The 13,145-nt window shown below is 57.2% G+C and overlaps 1 protein-coding gene across 9 annotated transcripts in view; it reads right to left on the reverse strand.

The window, feature by feature from the left end:
* Positions 1-13,145, reverse strand: part of AHDC1 (AT-hook DNA binding motif containing 1) — a 64,096-nt gene that overhangs the window by 19,692 nt on the left and 31,259 nt on the right. For 7 of the 9 annotated variants that reach the window (XM_079114228.1, XM_079114232.1, XM_079114233.1 and 4 more), the window contains one exon: positions 1,656-1,833. The gene's annotated coding sequence lies outside the window, so the exon portion shown is untranslated. Of the gene's footprint in view, positions 1-1,253; positions 1,486-1,655; positions 1,834-13,145 lie in introns of all 9 variants that reach the window. The other 2 variants (XM_079114229.1, XM_079114234.1) reach the window with 1 other exon arrangement.

Genomic DNA, 13,145 nt, shown 5'->3' on the forward strand with positions numbered 1-13,145 from the left:
CCCAGCGCCAACAGCCCCCCCCTCCACCCCTGAGCCATCAGGGCCCCCCCACAGCACAGCACACCCCGGCCACACAGAGCTCCTTTGTGCAGTCCTCGCCCACCCCCTTCCTGTCCAGAGTGGGGCACCTGGCAAGCAGGTCTGCCCCCAAACCGCCCCCTGCCAGCCCCCTGCCCTGGGTGCCAGGTGTGTAGGCGCCACTGCCAGTTCTTGCTGGACCTGAGGGTCACCCTGCTGGCGGCCCTCCCTTCCTCCCTTCGAGGTCACCCAGGGACTGTGCTTCCCGCCCTGCTCCGCCCCCATCCCCTCCTGCCCTTGGCCCTTCCAGACTCCCGTCCTTGTCTTTCCTTCTGTCTCCCAGAGGACTCCCTCCTCCAGCCCCACCAGGCCCTCCCCCCACCTCTCTCCCCCTCCCACCGCCCTCCCCGGAGAGCACCCCATTCGCCCCGCCCCTCCCACCCAGGTCTGAAGAACTCCTCCTCCTGGAAAGTCACTGCTGGAAAGGAAGTGACTTCAGCGATTTGGCCACAAGGCTGGGCACTGCTGAGCCCAGCTCAGCTCAAGGCTTGCCAGGCCCACCTCCAAATGGAGCCACGTGCACACACCACCCAAGCGTGCACCCGGAACCCTGAGTGTACACCTTTCCACCTCAGGGTCCTCAGATCTTGTCCACACATCTCTCCAGTGTGCACTAGCAACTTGTGTACATATGTCAACACTCAGTGTGGCATACACATGCCCACCCAGAACCCAACCTGCATCCCACATGCTCACCACTCCAGTGCACCACTTACCAAGCCCTTGAACGTTCCCCCCAGCTCAGCTGATTGGTACAACCCTTGCACACACAACCCTGAGCACCTAAGAACAGAGCCCTACACACACACCTGCTTGCACACAAGCCTGAGTGCCAGTAATTTACAGCCGGGTACACACAGCCTCATCCTCTCAGGGCCTCCCCACCCTTCCAATCCCAGGAGGCCCCACCCCCAGACCTCAGGCCCCAGGAATGCTCCTGTGGAAGTTGGGTGGGGTCCCCAGAAGGCTGGGCTCTAGTTTCCTGGAGCCCAAAGGCTTCATGTGTCAGTTTTAGGGAGTTGCCTTTGCAGGGTAGGGCGGCCCCACCTGGCCTGAGCCTGGGTGGGCTAACCTAGCTTAGGAGGAGGGAGGCGGTTCTACTGTCCTCACCCCCTCCCAGTCTTTTGAGGGCATCCTAGCATACCTGGATTACCCAGGGCCTCCCAGCACCTCACCTTGGCCTCCCTGCTCTTTGCTTCCATAGAATCCAGTAGAAAGGTGTCCTGGGGGGTCAGCTGCACACATCGGGCACTGTGGTTTCCACCTCTGCCCCGAGTCCTGGTCACTGTCACAACCCCTTTCTCCTCCCAGTCCTCTCAGGTCATCAAGGCGCAGCAAAAGAGTCCTCAGGTTAGAAGGCAGGACTCTAGGGCCTCACTGCATATCCATGAGCCTCAGTTCCCCTTTCTGGATAAGGGGAATTTGAGTAAGCTGGGTTAATATCTCTTGACTTTATTTAAAGGGCCTCTTTGTGGCCTAAGCTAGGAGGGGGTCCTTGCTGAACTGGAAAGCAAGTCCCTGACCCCCACTTCCTGTGGGGTGGCACAGGAACATGCCTGGTTTCCTCACATGGTTACCTGAGCAGGCTGTGCAGAAAGGCCTGGCTCAGCAGGAAAGGCCTGTCTTTGCCAGTGTCTCCAGGGTGGTCTTCTCAGAGGCCTGAGTGTCACTTCTCACCCGGGGGCCTCTGCACAAGCTCAGTTGAGTGGGCTCTGGAGTCCAGGCCAATGGATAGACAATCAGGCAAGCTCCCATCTGTGGAAGCAAAAACAGCACATCAGGTATAAGCATGGATGCAGGTGAGCCAGCCAGGAGGGAGGGCACAGGGGCACTTTGAGCCGGCAGGCTATCCTAGATGGGGTCCAATCCAGCTCCAACCTCATTGCAGCGAGGAGTTGTAAAACCCCATCTCCAGTCAGAAAGCAGGGTCTTTGTATGTTTTGGTGCTTACACACACACATGTGCACATAACACCATGGTTGGGGAGAACTGGTCTTAGGGAATCAACTTCTCCAGCCAGCAAACTCTTTGGTTCTCCATTTTTTTCCATCTCTAAAATGGGAAGAATAGATCTTATGGATGGAGAGGAACAATCTGAAGAAGTTATATGTGCCCAGAGCTTGTCTACGGTGCAGGTGTGAGAGCTGCTGTTCAGGGTGATGGCGGATGTAGATTTCCATGAGGGTGCCCGTGCAGCTGGTACCTGCCCCTCTCCATCAGGTTAGGTCTCTTGTTTTCTTTAATAACCATGGCCTTCTTCACCATCCCCCTGCTTCCTGCCCATTTGTCTGGAGGTCTGTACTGGAGCCCCCCAAGGGATCTGGGAACCAGGCCTCATGGACCGTTTACAGGTCTTAGTTGCCTGGGAATTTGTATGTATGCGCCAGAGATTCTGCCTGTGTAAATGCATGCTGGTGAATGTCCCATTGTCTGGGTAAATACACCTGTATGTGGGTTCTTGGGGTCTACTGAGCCCATCTGTATGTTTTCCTGTATTTCTGCATGCTTAAGATAGTATATATACGGGACCACGTGTCTGCTCAGATGTGCCTGGTTGGTGTGTGTGTGCGCGTGCCAGGCCCAGTGGCTGAGTGTCTTCAGCCTCACATGTGGGTATGTGCACTGTTTGAATTTCTATTCTGTTCACCTTTGTGTGTGCATCTAAGTGAGCCTGTGTTCATACACCTGAGAGACTGAAGTGTCAGTGCCTGTGCGTGACAGGTGTGCCCAGCTGCGGTCAGGCTGTGCCTGTTCCTGTGTGCTCACGCACTGTGCCTGGCTCTCTGTATCTAGCTGTGTCAGGAGCCAAACCGGCTCCTGCCTGTCTCAGAGCTCTCTGGATGTGTGTGTGGTGGGGGGTGGGGGCGTGAGGCTGATTCCCTGCTGTCCCTGCAGGTTTCCAATCTCCAGGCCTATGACTGCGGGCACTGGTGTCACTGTAGATCAGCATTGCCTCCCTCCTATCTCTGCCTTTCTCTGGGTTTTCAGGGTCATGGTGTGATGGTGTGACTGGTCATGATGTCCCTGTTGGTCTGTTTCACCATGGGTCAGTATGTACTCGTGGGTGTGTCCCTGCATGTGTGGATTTGTGTGACCTTATCATTGTGTGTCTGTGCATCCCTGCGGGTCCTTGTGCTGTGTCACTGTATGTCTGTGCCAGTACAGCTGTGTGTCAGCGTCCACACATGTGAACAGGTCTGTGTGCCACAGTATGCCTGTCAGCACAATGGTGCCTCAGTGCCTGCGTGGTACTTTTGTAAAACGTGTGTGCATGCGTGTGCAAGGAGAGCCCTTTGTGAGACAGTGTGTGTGTCTGTGTCACTGTGTTTATATGTGCCTGCTTCCCTCTTCCCTCCCTCCCTATCTCCTGCTCTCTCTCTCTCTCTCTCTCTCTCTCTCTCTCTCTCTGTAGGAGCCAGACAACTCCCCAAGCCTGGATTAGGGACAATTTATCCACAGGCAGAGAAGGAGAATTCCAACCTGCCAGAGCCTCCCTCCTCTGATCTGTCCCCCCTTCCCTGTGGTTGGGTGGGCACAGAAATGCAGCCTGGCAGCTCCCAAGCCCTTGGGGAGCCCCCACCTCTGCAGCTCCCCAGAGGCCCAGGAGGGCAGAGAGATGGAAATCTAGGTGGCTCCAGAGTCCTCCAGTGGAGGCAGTGGAGGTGGACTGGCTGCCCCCATCTAGGTCCCCACAGCTCAGTGCATCTTGGCCCTGTTCTCCTGCAGATGGTGGTGGGCGGGGGGGGGGGGGGGGGGGGGGGGGGGGGGGGGGGGGGGGGGAGAGTCTGCATGGGGTCTGCCTGCCCCCAGGGGTGGGGAGACCTACGGAGCAGAGCTGTCCCCAGCCCCTCCACAACCTGACACTCCCCAACTGATAAATGTCAGCCCCCACCAACATAAATGACCGGGGAAGTTGCGACTGTGCTGCTCAGGCTGGGGGAGGCGGAGGGGGAGTGCAGCACGGGGAGCAGGCCGGGCTGGGACTAAGGCTCCCTTCACGGTGCTCCAGGCGCAAGGCGGAATCACATGTTTCCCATTAGCTGCTCTGGCCTCCTTGTTCAGGGGGTGTTGGCTGGGGGAGATTTGTTCTGGTTGCAGACACCAGCCGAGACCACACAAGAGAGAGAGAGAGAGAGAGAGAGAGAGAGCGAGCAAGAGAGGGAGAGCCAGAGGGAGAAAGGAAAAGAGACAGACAGACACACAGGGAGACAGAGATACAAGAGGGAGAGAGACAGACAGAACTGTGAGAGACAGACGCAGACACAAAAAGGGGGACAGAGACTGGTGGTAAGAGACAGTGGGGGACCGGGCAGGGAGGCAGGGGCAAAGTGCAGAGGTTGTGGGCAGGTATGGTCAGGTACAGAATGAGGGCAGAAAGGCCTGAGAGGGAGAGGGGCACCAGCTGGCAGGGGCACTGATGGAGATGGCAGTGGAAAGGGACAACCAGGGACTAGACTGTCCCACAGGAACCTGAAAAAGCACTGGCGAGGCAGAGACGGGGTGGGCCGGGGGAAGGGCAGGTGAGGGCAGGGGAATGGCCGTGCGGGGCGGGGGCGGCGGCGGCCTCCCGCCTCTGACCCTCCAGCCTCGGAGATAACAGGCCCGAATAGTGCTGACTTGCGGTTCAGAAATCCAATATCCTCCGCGGCGCACTAATCGACTACCTGAGCTCCCGGCCCGCGCCGAGCTGCCCCGATTAATCCTGCGGCTCCACAGCCTTAATTAGTTTAACAGTTTCAGGGGCAGAAGAGGCAGGGAATAGGGTCCCCAGGCCCGTGGGGGCACAGGCCCCCACGCAAAACCTGCCTGATGCTCCACCTTCGCAGTCACACACCTGCCTCAGTCCCAGAGGCCCCCAGTCCACATGATCTGAAAAACACTGGGTCCTTCCTCCTGGGGAACAGTCCCAAGGGTTGGCACCTGGGTCAGAAGGTAGGTCACGTGACACTGAGGCACCCCTCCCCACACACGCTTGTCCTATGCTCAGGGCCTCAGTGCTTCCTCTGGGTAGCCCTTTGGGGCCATGAGGTCTGCATGGGGAGGCCCCACCAACTGCCAGTCCCATACCCCTGGGCAACATGTTGTCTCTTTAGGGTGAGAGACGGGATACCGTGAGCTACCACGATACTGACAACTTCCCAACAGCATGAGATAATCACACGTCACCCCCCACAAGAAGCACGAGATGGGCACACGGTGCTCTCTCTCACACATGCAACAGTCGGAAAGACAGGTCCACAAGTCAGTGACAACCCTCCTAACAGATGAGCTAAGCACATAACCTGTCGCTTCCCCGAAAGTGTGAGATGGTCACATCTTCCACCTCAGCGAGACAGGCCTCCAGGTGGTCATCCCTCACGACAGAATGACTACCACACAACAGGCGCCTCCATGCCAGAGGGTGTGGGAGGCACAGAGAACCTGTCACACACAGCCGAGCGAAACAGCCGCACACACCCCAGTAAGACAAGCCTCTTTTTCTACCTGAGGGGAAGGCACAGACCCTCCACCCACGACAGCGTGAGGCAGGGCACAACCTCCCCCCTTCCTTGAGGCCTCCCTCCAGATTGTGGGATGGGTATGTGACATGTCACCTCCCTGACTGCTTGGGACAGGTGACAGTCTGCCCACCCACACCCCTCCCCCACCATTGTCGCCAGCCTGAGTGGTGTGTCCTCTGCCTGCAGAGGCGTCACAGCTCACAGGGCATGAATGTCACCCCAGCACTGCCAGAGCCAGGCACAGCCACACGTTGCCCCAGTGACAAACACCACTGGCCCCAGGAGGAGGTGGAGGCACACAGGACTCTGGGTGTGACCTTGGTCCCTGGACACCATGAGGGGCGGTGCTGTGGCCTTCTGCCTGGGTAACCCGTGCTGGGCGAGAGGAGTGCTGGGAGGAAGCTGCCTGGGCATAGAGATAACCTGAAATGCCACCTCTCCAAGCACCCCCTGCCCCCATTTCTCATTTAATGTAGCTGTGTCTCTAGGCAGGGGGCAGGAGGAGCGGTGGGGGGAGGGCTGTCACTGAGGCTGTTTCTGTCTCACTATTTAGAGACTGGTGGGAAGTAGAGGGTTGAGGGCTTGCTGTCACCATGCACTCATGGAGGAGGGGGTAGAATAATGGCTTGAGACCACTGTGCTGTGAGGAGCACCCCTCTTCCTTAGAAAGGCCCTCTCTCCAAACTTCAGGTCATAGAGCTAGGGATAAGGAGGCCAAAGTCCAGGGGCATGACTCACCCAGGGAACAGGCCCAGCCTGCTGGCCAGAGTGGTGAGGAAGGCCAGGAGCCAAGAGGCCCGGGTTCAAGTCTGAGCTCCTCCCAGGCCAAGCTGGGTGACCTTGGAGCAGAGGCTCAGCCTCTTTGGCTTTGGGGAGGTGGGAAGGAAGAGCCAGGTCCAGAGAGAAGCTGAAGGGGTGGGCCCAGGAGGGGGAGGACAGAAAGGACAGTGGGCTCCTCCCCTGGCTCTGCTCTGCTGCTTCCTCACAAGGAACCTCATCTCTCTGCACCTCAGTTTCCTCATCTGTGAAGTAGAGGGATTAACATGAGTCTCACAAGAACACATAGCATAAAGTGGCCAGGTGCTCAAGAAACAGGAAGTTTCTTACTGGAAAGAGGGAGAACTAGATGAAGAGGAGGCAAAAGACTTGCCCAGGCTGGTTTCTCACCTGGGTTGTTTCTTTAAAATTGCCAGGAGGTGTGTGTGTATGTGTGGGGGTACTGTTAGATACAGAGAAGACCACCCCAAGACCAAGGGATGTGACAGGAGTGTTAACCCCCTCACCTTTACTCTAAACTTCACTTTGCCCACTTCAAACCTTGGACTAGAGTGGCAGCTCAAAGGGAACAGTGCAGCCCACACCCCAGCTCCCCAGTACCCCAACAGCACCTGCTGCTTGGAAGGAGCAGGGGACCTAGCTGTCAGCATTGTACAAGAGCCCCCCTCTTACAAGAGCCCAGAGAGGGACAGGACTAGCCTGAGGTCACACAGCAGCAACAGAGCCCAGAGCTCTGGTCAGGGACAGCCTCAGAGCAGAGTTCCTCTAGCCCCTGGGGGTGGCTGGAGCTGGGGGGCCCTAAGGGACTGAGCAAAACGTGGCGACAGATGGCCTGCCGAGGCAGCGGCGATCTGGGCGGCTGGCAGGCATGCTCGCTCCCGCGCAGGGAAGCAGCTAATTTTAGCTGAGGCCTCGATGCCAGCTTTGTTCCCCCCACCCACCCGCCGAGGGGGCCCAGCATGCCTTGCGTGCAACCCGCCTCCCCCAGGCACCCCTACTCCCCCGCCTGGCCCCTTGGTGAGTAGTGCCCAGACCCCAGGGTCCTAGAACTGTCTGCCTGACCAGGCCTCACCACACCCAGAGGCAAGGGCTGGGCTCTGGAGGCCTGGCTGCCTACTCCAGGCCTGTTTGCCCATGACTCCAAGCTCATTCCTTGAAGAGGATGACAGGAGGAAGGCTAGAGGCCACTGCCCAGACTGGGAGGGCCGGACAGCAGGGGCTGCCAGTGTTGAGGGGAGGCGGGCACTGTCCTCCACCCAGCACTTAAGGAGACAGGACCCTGATTCCACCAGGGCCTTGGTTCTTCTGGGCTGGAGTCTTCCTGCTGTTGGTGAGCAGGGGCTCAGGAGTTACTCAAGTCTTTCCTTGTTCCTCATAACTTTGACTTTGCTTCAGGGACCCTTATAAGCCTTTAAAGAAGTCAGAGCTAAAGCAAGGGTTGTACCCCTGTGCCACGGGGGTAAACTGAGGCATGGTCCAAGAGAGTTATTATTGTATGGGGGGAGGACATACTCAGGAAGCAGTGAAGGCTAGACATGATCTTCTCTAAGTCCTTATGTCTAAGGGGCTTCTTGGCTGACACAGCCCCTGGGACTACCCTCTGCCCCTACCTGGGCTGGTGAAAGGTAAACCAGGTGGATAGAGTCCATCCTCTAAAATCCTGCAAAGGGAGACCTGGCACCCCACTCTCTGCAGGCTCTTTAACCTGAGACCCTCCTCATTTCAGGTTCAACTACACATGCCCAACGGGGCTTTCAAATCATATGGCCCTCACTAGTAAGGGGGCTCTTCTGGGGTGATTCTGGAGGGCTCCCCTCAGCTCCAGGACCAAAGGCTATGAGGGAAATGGCTAAGTAGGAAAGCGAGGAACGAGACCTGAAAGAAATCTGTATTTAGGAAGAGAGTCAGAGAAAGAGAAGGAAGGGGAGGGAGAAATCAAGGCAGAGAATTAGAGACAAAAAGAGGAAGATCATGGGGGCAAGAGAATCAGGGCCAAATGAGGCTTAAGGAGAAAGAGATAAAGGAGGGCTTGGGAGACAGTGACCAGGAAGGAGAGGAAAGGGACAGGGGTGGGAGGACACGCCAGAGGAAGGAAGGCAGCAAGAAAGAGACTCAGGAAGGGAGAGAAGGAAGAAAAAGACAAAGAGAGACAGGCAGGATGATGCAGAGACAAAGACACACTCACACACAGAAGGGGAGAAGAGACAGACACATGGTGGGAAAGAGACAGAGGAGCCTGCCACAGGCAGGCCACAGCAGCGACCCAGGGAGCTGGAAGCAGGGACTGACACACCCAGAGACCATCAGAGACAGTAGAGAGGGTGAGACTCACTTCCAGAATGGGGCGGGAACAAGGGGGAGACACTAAGTGATAGATAGAGTGTGGGGGGAACAGCAGGAGTAGGCAGAGGCAAGGAGGGAGGGGGCGTAAGGAGGAGAAAGAGGAGGGGAGATGTCGTCGCCAGAACTGGGGGGGACAGAGGACAGAAATGGAATGTGGGTCTAGGCATGAGGCTCACAGATGCATCGGCTCCGGTTTCAGCTGGGGCAGTTGGCTGCTGGCGGGGGGAGAGGAAGGAGCAGAGCTGGCAAGGGAGGGGGCCTGTTGCCATGGCGGCGGGCACGGCAGGGGCATAGTCTGCTGGCACTTGGAGCTCTGGGCATGGTAGGGGGCTGACTGAGGGGGAAAAGGGGGGTGATGAAGAAGCCTTGCCCTTGCCCTCGGGGCTCTACCAAGAAGAAAGTTTCCAGAGAGCGGCTGGGAGATGCTGGGAGTGGAACACAGCTCCGGGCCCTGCCCAACCCCAGGGAGGCTGCCAAGGGGGCAACCTTCTCCAGGTTGCTTGTGCCATCCTAGGTTCCCACTGGTGTCTCATGCTGGCCCCTGGGACCCCTCTTTTCTGTCCCCTCTGGTCTAGCTGAAGATCCCACATGCTGCTGCTGCTGCAGCTTCTGCTTGCAGGGGAGCAGCAAGATTGTGAATTCAGGATCTGTAATCCTAACGCAGAGCCCAGGCCTACCGGGCTCCAGTTGCCAAGGAGACGGCGGGTCAGAGGGCAGAGCGGGGCGCCCGCTCCTCCAAGTCAGAATCCCAATTGTTAAAGCCCAAGAATAAACAGCTGAAGCGGCTGTGGGGGGGCTGGGAGGGGGGCTGAGGTCTGCATCGGCTCAGTGTGGTGTTGTCAAGCGAGATGTCACTAATTGTCTGAAGGAACGGGCTGAGGCAGCTCTTAACTGCTTCTGTGCCACCGGAGACACCTTGGCTGCCTGGCCTCATCCCTGGGGCCTCCCAGCATTCCGCTGGGCCAGCTTGTTGGTGGGGGAGTGCTGGCCCAGCATAATCCCTGCCTCCCTTGCACTGAACCCCCACATACTTTGGTTCCCAACACTCTTTGCCCATCTTGGAACCTCCCACCTGCAAGCTAAATCTTTGTTCCTAGAACCAGCATCCCCCAATCACTGGAGCCACAATACTCCCTGTAGCCCAGAACTGTTCCCTTTGGTCTGCAAAAGCCCTTCCAGCTCTTCCAACATCTCCTCTTCCCAGCACTCAGAGGTTCTGGTTCAAGCTGTATGCCCTGCAAAGGAAGGCAGACCTAGTTCTGCTGGTCTTTGCAGAGAGGGAGCAGTTGGACAGAGATACTCCAGTGGAGAAGGGGAAGTCCTAGCAATTCTCTGCAACTCCCTACTCAAGTCACGCATGAGAACTAAAGGTCTGAAGAAGTCAGGAATCCTAGTTTCTAGTTTTGATTGTTCTACCTCCTACTGTGGCTTACTTTCCCTTCAAGAGTCTGTCTCCTCATCTATCATCCATCCTAAATCGAGTGCCCACTCTGAGCCAGGCCATGTCTATAACCCCTGCCCAGAAGTCATCCCAGTCTAGTGGGTGAGAAGGGTTCAACAAGACAAGGTAGAAAGCTGAAAGCGAAGCATCAGGTAAGATGTTTCATGAAAGACAACAGCGTCTGGTACAGTCAACCACTCGGTGGACTGCGGCTGGTGTTAGCAGAATTACAGCCCCTGCTGTGATTGTAGAGGGCCACTAAAAAGGCGAAGGCAATAAGAAAAAACTAAAAAAAGATGGTAAGACTCGGTTCTGAAAAAGGCTTCGTCCAAAAAGTATTAATCAGTAAGATACGGACAGGTGGGTAAGAAGGCAGAGCACTCCAGGAGGTCTTGTGAGGTTCTTCAAGGAAAGCTGAGCACTCGGTCTCAGGGTCGCCTGGTCAGCCGGTCCCAGAGCAGGAAGGGCGAGGCCTTCGATTCTCCCCGCCCCATCGCCGGTCCTGCCTCCTCCCACACCTCCCGCCGGCTCCACCCACCGCACAACCCCAGCACCAGGGAGCCGAGCCGCGAGAGGGCAGGCCGCCCATAGGCGGGGCTCCTAGAGATTGGTAGCACCTGGAGTGACGTCACGAGGGCGGAACAGGCTTTGGGCACGCCCCTCCCTCAGACCCCCTTCTCCACACCCTCAGCCCCTCTGCGCAGGTCCCCGCGAGGGGGCGCTCAGACCGTCGCGCCCCACAGGTGGGGGCCTGAGGCAGGCTGGGCTGGGGCGCTGTCCGTGGGCGGGGAACTGGGCGAGGAAACAGGGGATCCCCCAGAGAGGGCCCAGCCCAGCCGGGGGCTGGACGCGTACAAAAGGCGACTTGTTCTTTCTCGGGATGCCTGCGCCTTCTCAAACATACCTACAGCCGCACTCCGGGGACAGCTACACCCACACGGCCGCACAAAGCCTGCCAGGGTGGGGTATGGGGGTTGTTGCCAGGCGGTAGGATCAACCCTGTTTCAAACCAACCCCAGCCACATACTCAACACCATTCACCTCACCCTGTCCCATCTGAACACACCCACAGCCTCAAGCGCAGCCCTGGGCACACTGACCCAGTCCCATTCTCAAACTACCCTCTCCTTCACACTGTCTATAACTTACCAATTCCTGCTCTGCAGAGTCCCACTGCCAGCTGCCATTGAGGCTCCATGCTGTGTGTAACCTGTGTGCCACCTCATAAGGCTTACATTTTTTTTTTTTCTCTCTCCAGTCCTGGGGATGGAACCCACCTCTGACACATGCTAGGCACTGCACCCCTAGCCCAGTTAATTTTTTACTGAGCACCTATTTTGTGCAGTCCTCACAATTATTCTACATAGTGGGTTCTATTTTTCCTATTTTATGAATAGGGAAACTGATGCTCAGGTTAGCGTGCTCAAGACAGAGGCAAGAATTTGAACCCAGGTCAAACCTGGCTTCAGAGCCTTTGTTCTCCCATGTGTTGTCATCTCTGCCTCCCATCAAACCCTCTTACGCAGTACCCCTCCAGACATACAACCGGAGAGCAAAGCCATCTCAGTCAAGGTGTGTAATTCACCCCAAACACATCTCAATGTCTAGTACCAGGTGGCCACCCTCACTGATCAAGCTGTGTGTGTGTGTGTGTGTGTGTGTGTGTGTTGGGGGGTTTCCTATCCCTAAGCCTCTCCCATCCCATGCTGGTCATTATAAATGGGGCCCAGAGCAGGCTACCTTTAACCTTTCCAGCAGGCTCTCCTCCACCTCCCCTGACCCCAGGATGACAAAGCACTGCCATACTAGTCGAGGTGCCCGGCCACCAAATCTCCCTGACCCCATGGGCCTGGACCCTCTTCTAGCCCACGACCCCTGCTGAGAACAAGTGAAACAAACTCCTTCCCGGGGATGTCAAAGCACCTTTCCTGGGGGTGGCGGCACTGTGATCCCCAGAGCCTGGTTAGGGAGAAGGATCGCGTTACTCTTTCCCCAGCTGTGCTTGGACTCCTTGGGGCTGACCTTTCACCTCATCCAGGCCAGGACCCAAAGGGGGCCAGAGTCCAGTCCTCACCTCCGGTTAACCCTCTGCATTCTTGTCTTTTCATTCCTGGGCCCCTGCCAGGGCCTGGCAGGTCTCAGGAAGCCCAGCTGGGCATGCCAACCTTTCCCTAGCCTCCCATCCTAGCGTCCGGTTTCCCAGAGAGCTTTACAGAATGCTCCTCCCTGCCCCCTGCCCATGCTGCCCTGCTGGGATCAGATACCTCCGCCCAAGCAGCTGAAAATGACCTGGGCTATTTTCGCTGCAGGATCACGTTGCAACTCCCCCTAGAGCTGGCAGCTTCTCACACCTCTCCAGACCATCGCCCCCCACCCCTCATCTCTCACCCAGAAGCAGTGACTCAAAGGGCAGGAGGGCTTTAGAAAGCACTGGCCTAAGCCTGTCAGATGGGGAGACTGAGGTCATGAGGAGCGAGGCACAAGGCTGGGCAGAGAACCAGGCTCCCTGGGTCCCTACCCAGGTGTGTTACTGCTGTCTAGCACAGCCTGCCATGCACCTACATCTCAGAACCTCTGACCCACCCACCTTCCCCCAAGCATCACAAAGTCACACCAGAGTCTACCCACAAGTCTCTGTGCTGCTCTGCATGTCAGAAACTGCCTTTGCCACGTTCTTTTCTTTGTTTAAAATTGGGACTAGGTCTGTACCTGTGTCATTAGACACGTGGACCCAGCCAGAAAGTTTTAGGGGGTGCAAACTGAGAGGAAAGTCAGGGAGACTGAGGCCTAAAGGAGTGGGAGGTGGATTCAGCTGCTTCTTGCCCCAGATTCTCACTTGTGTCCCCCACCCTCCCACCCCAGGGCCTTCCATTCCTACAAACTCAGCCTTCTCCAGGTCTCTGCCTCTGCCCCTTGCCCCTGCCCCTGCCCTCTGCCTCAAGCCCCAACCCTCCTGGGTAGGAATGTGACTGGTCAGGTCTGAGCTGACCACATGAGTGACTATA

The sequence above is a fragment of the Sciurus vulgaris genome, assembly GCF_902686455.1.
Source record: "Sciurus vulgaris genome assembly, chromosome: 1".
NCBI classification, from domain to species: Eukaryota; Metazoa; Chordata; class Mammalia; order Rodentia; family Sciuridae; genus Sciurus; species Sciurus vulgaris.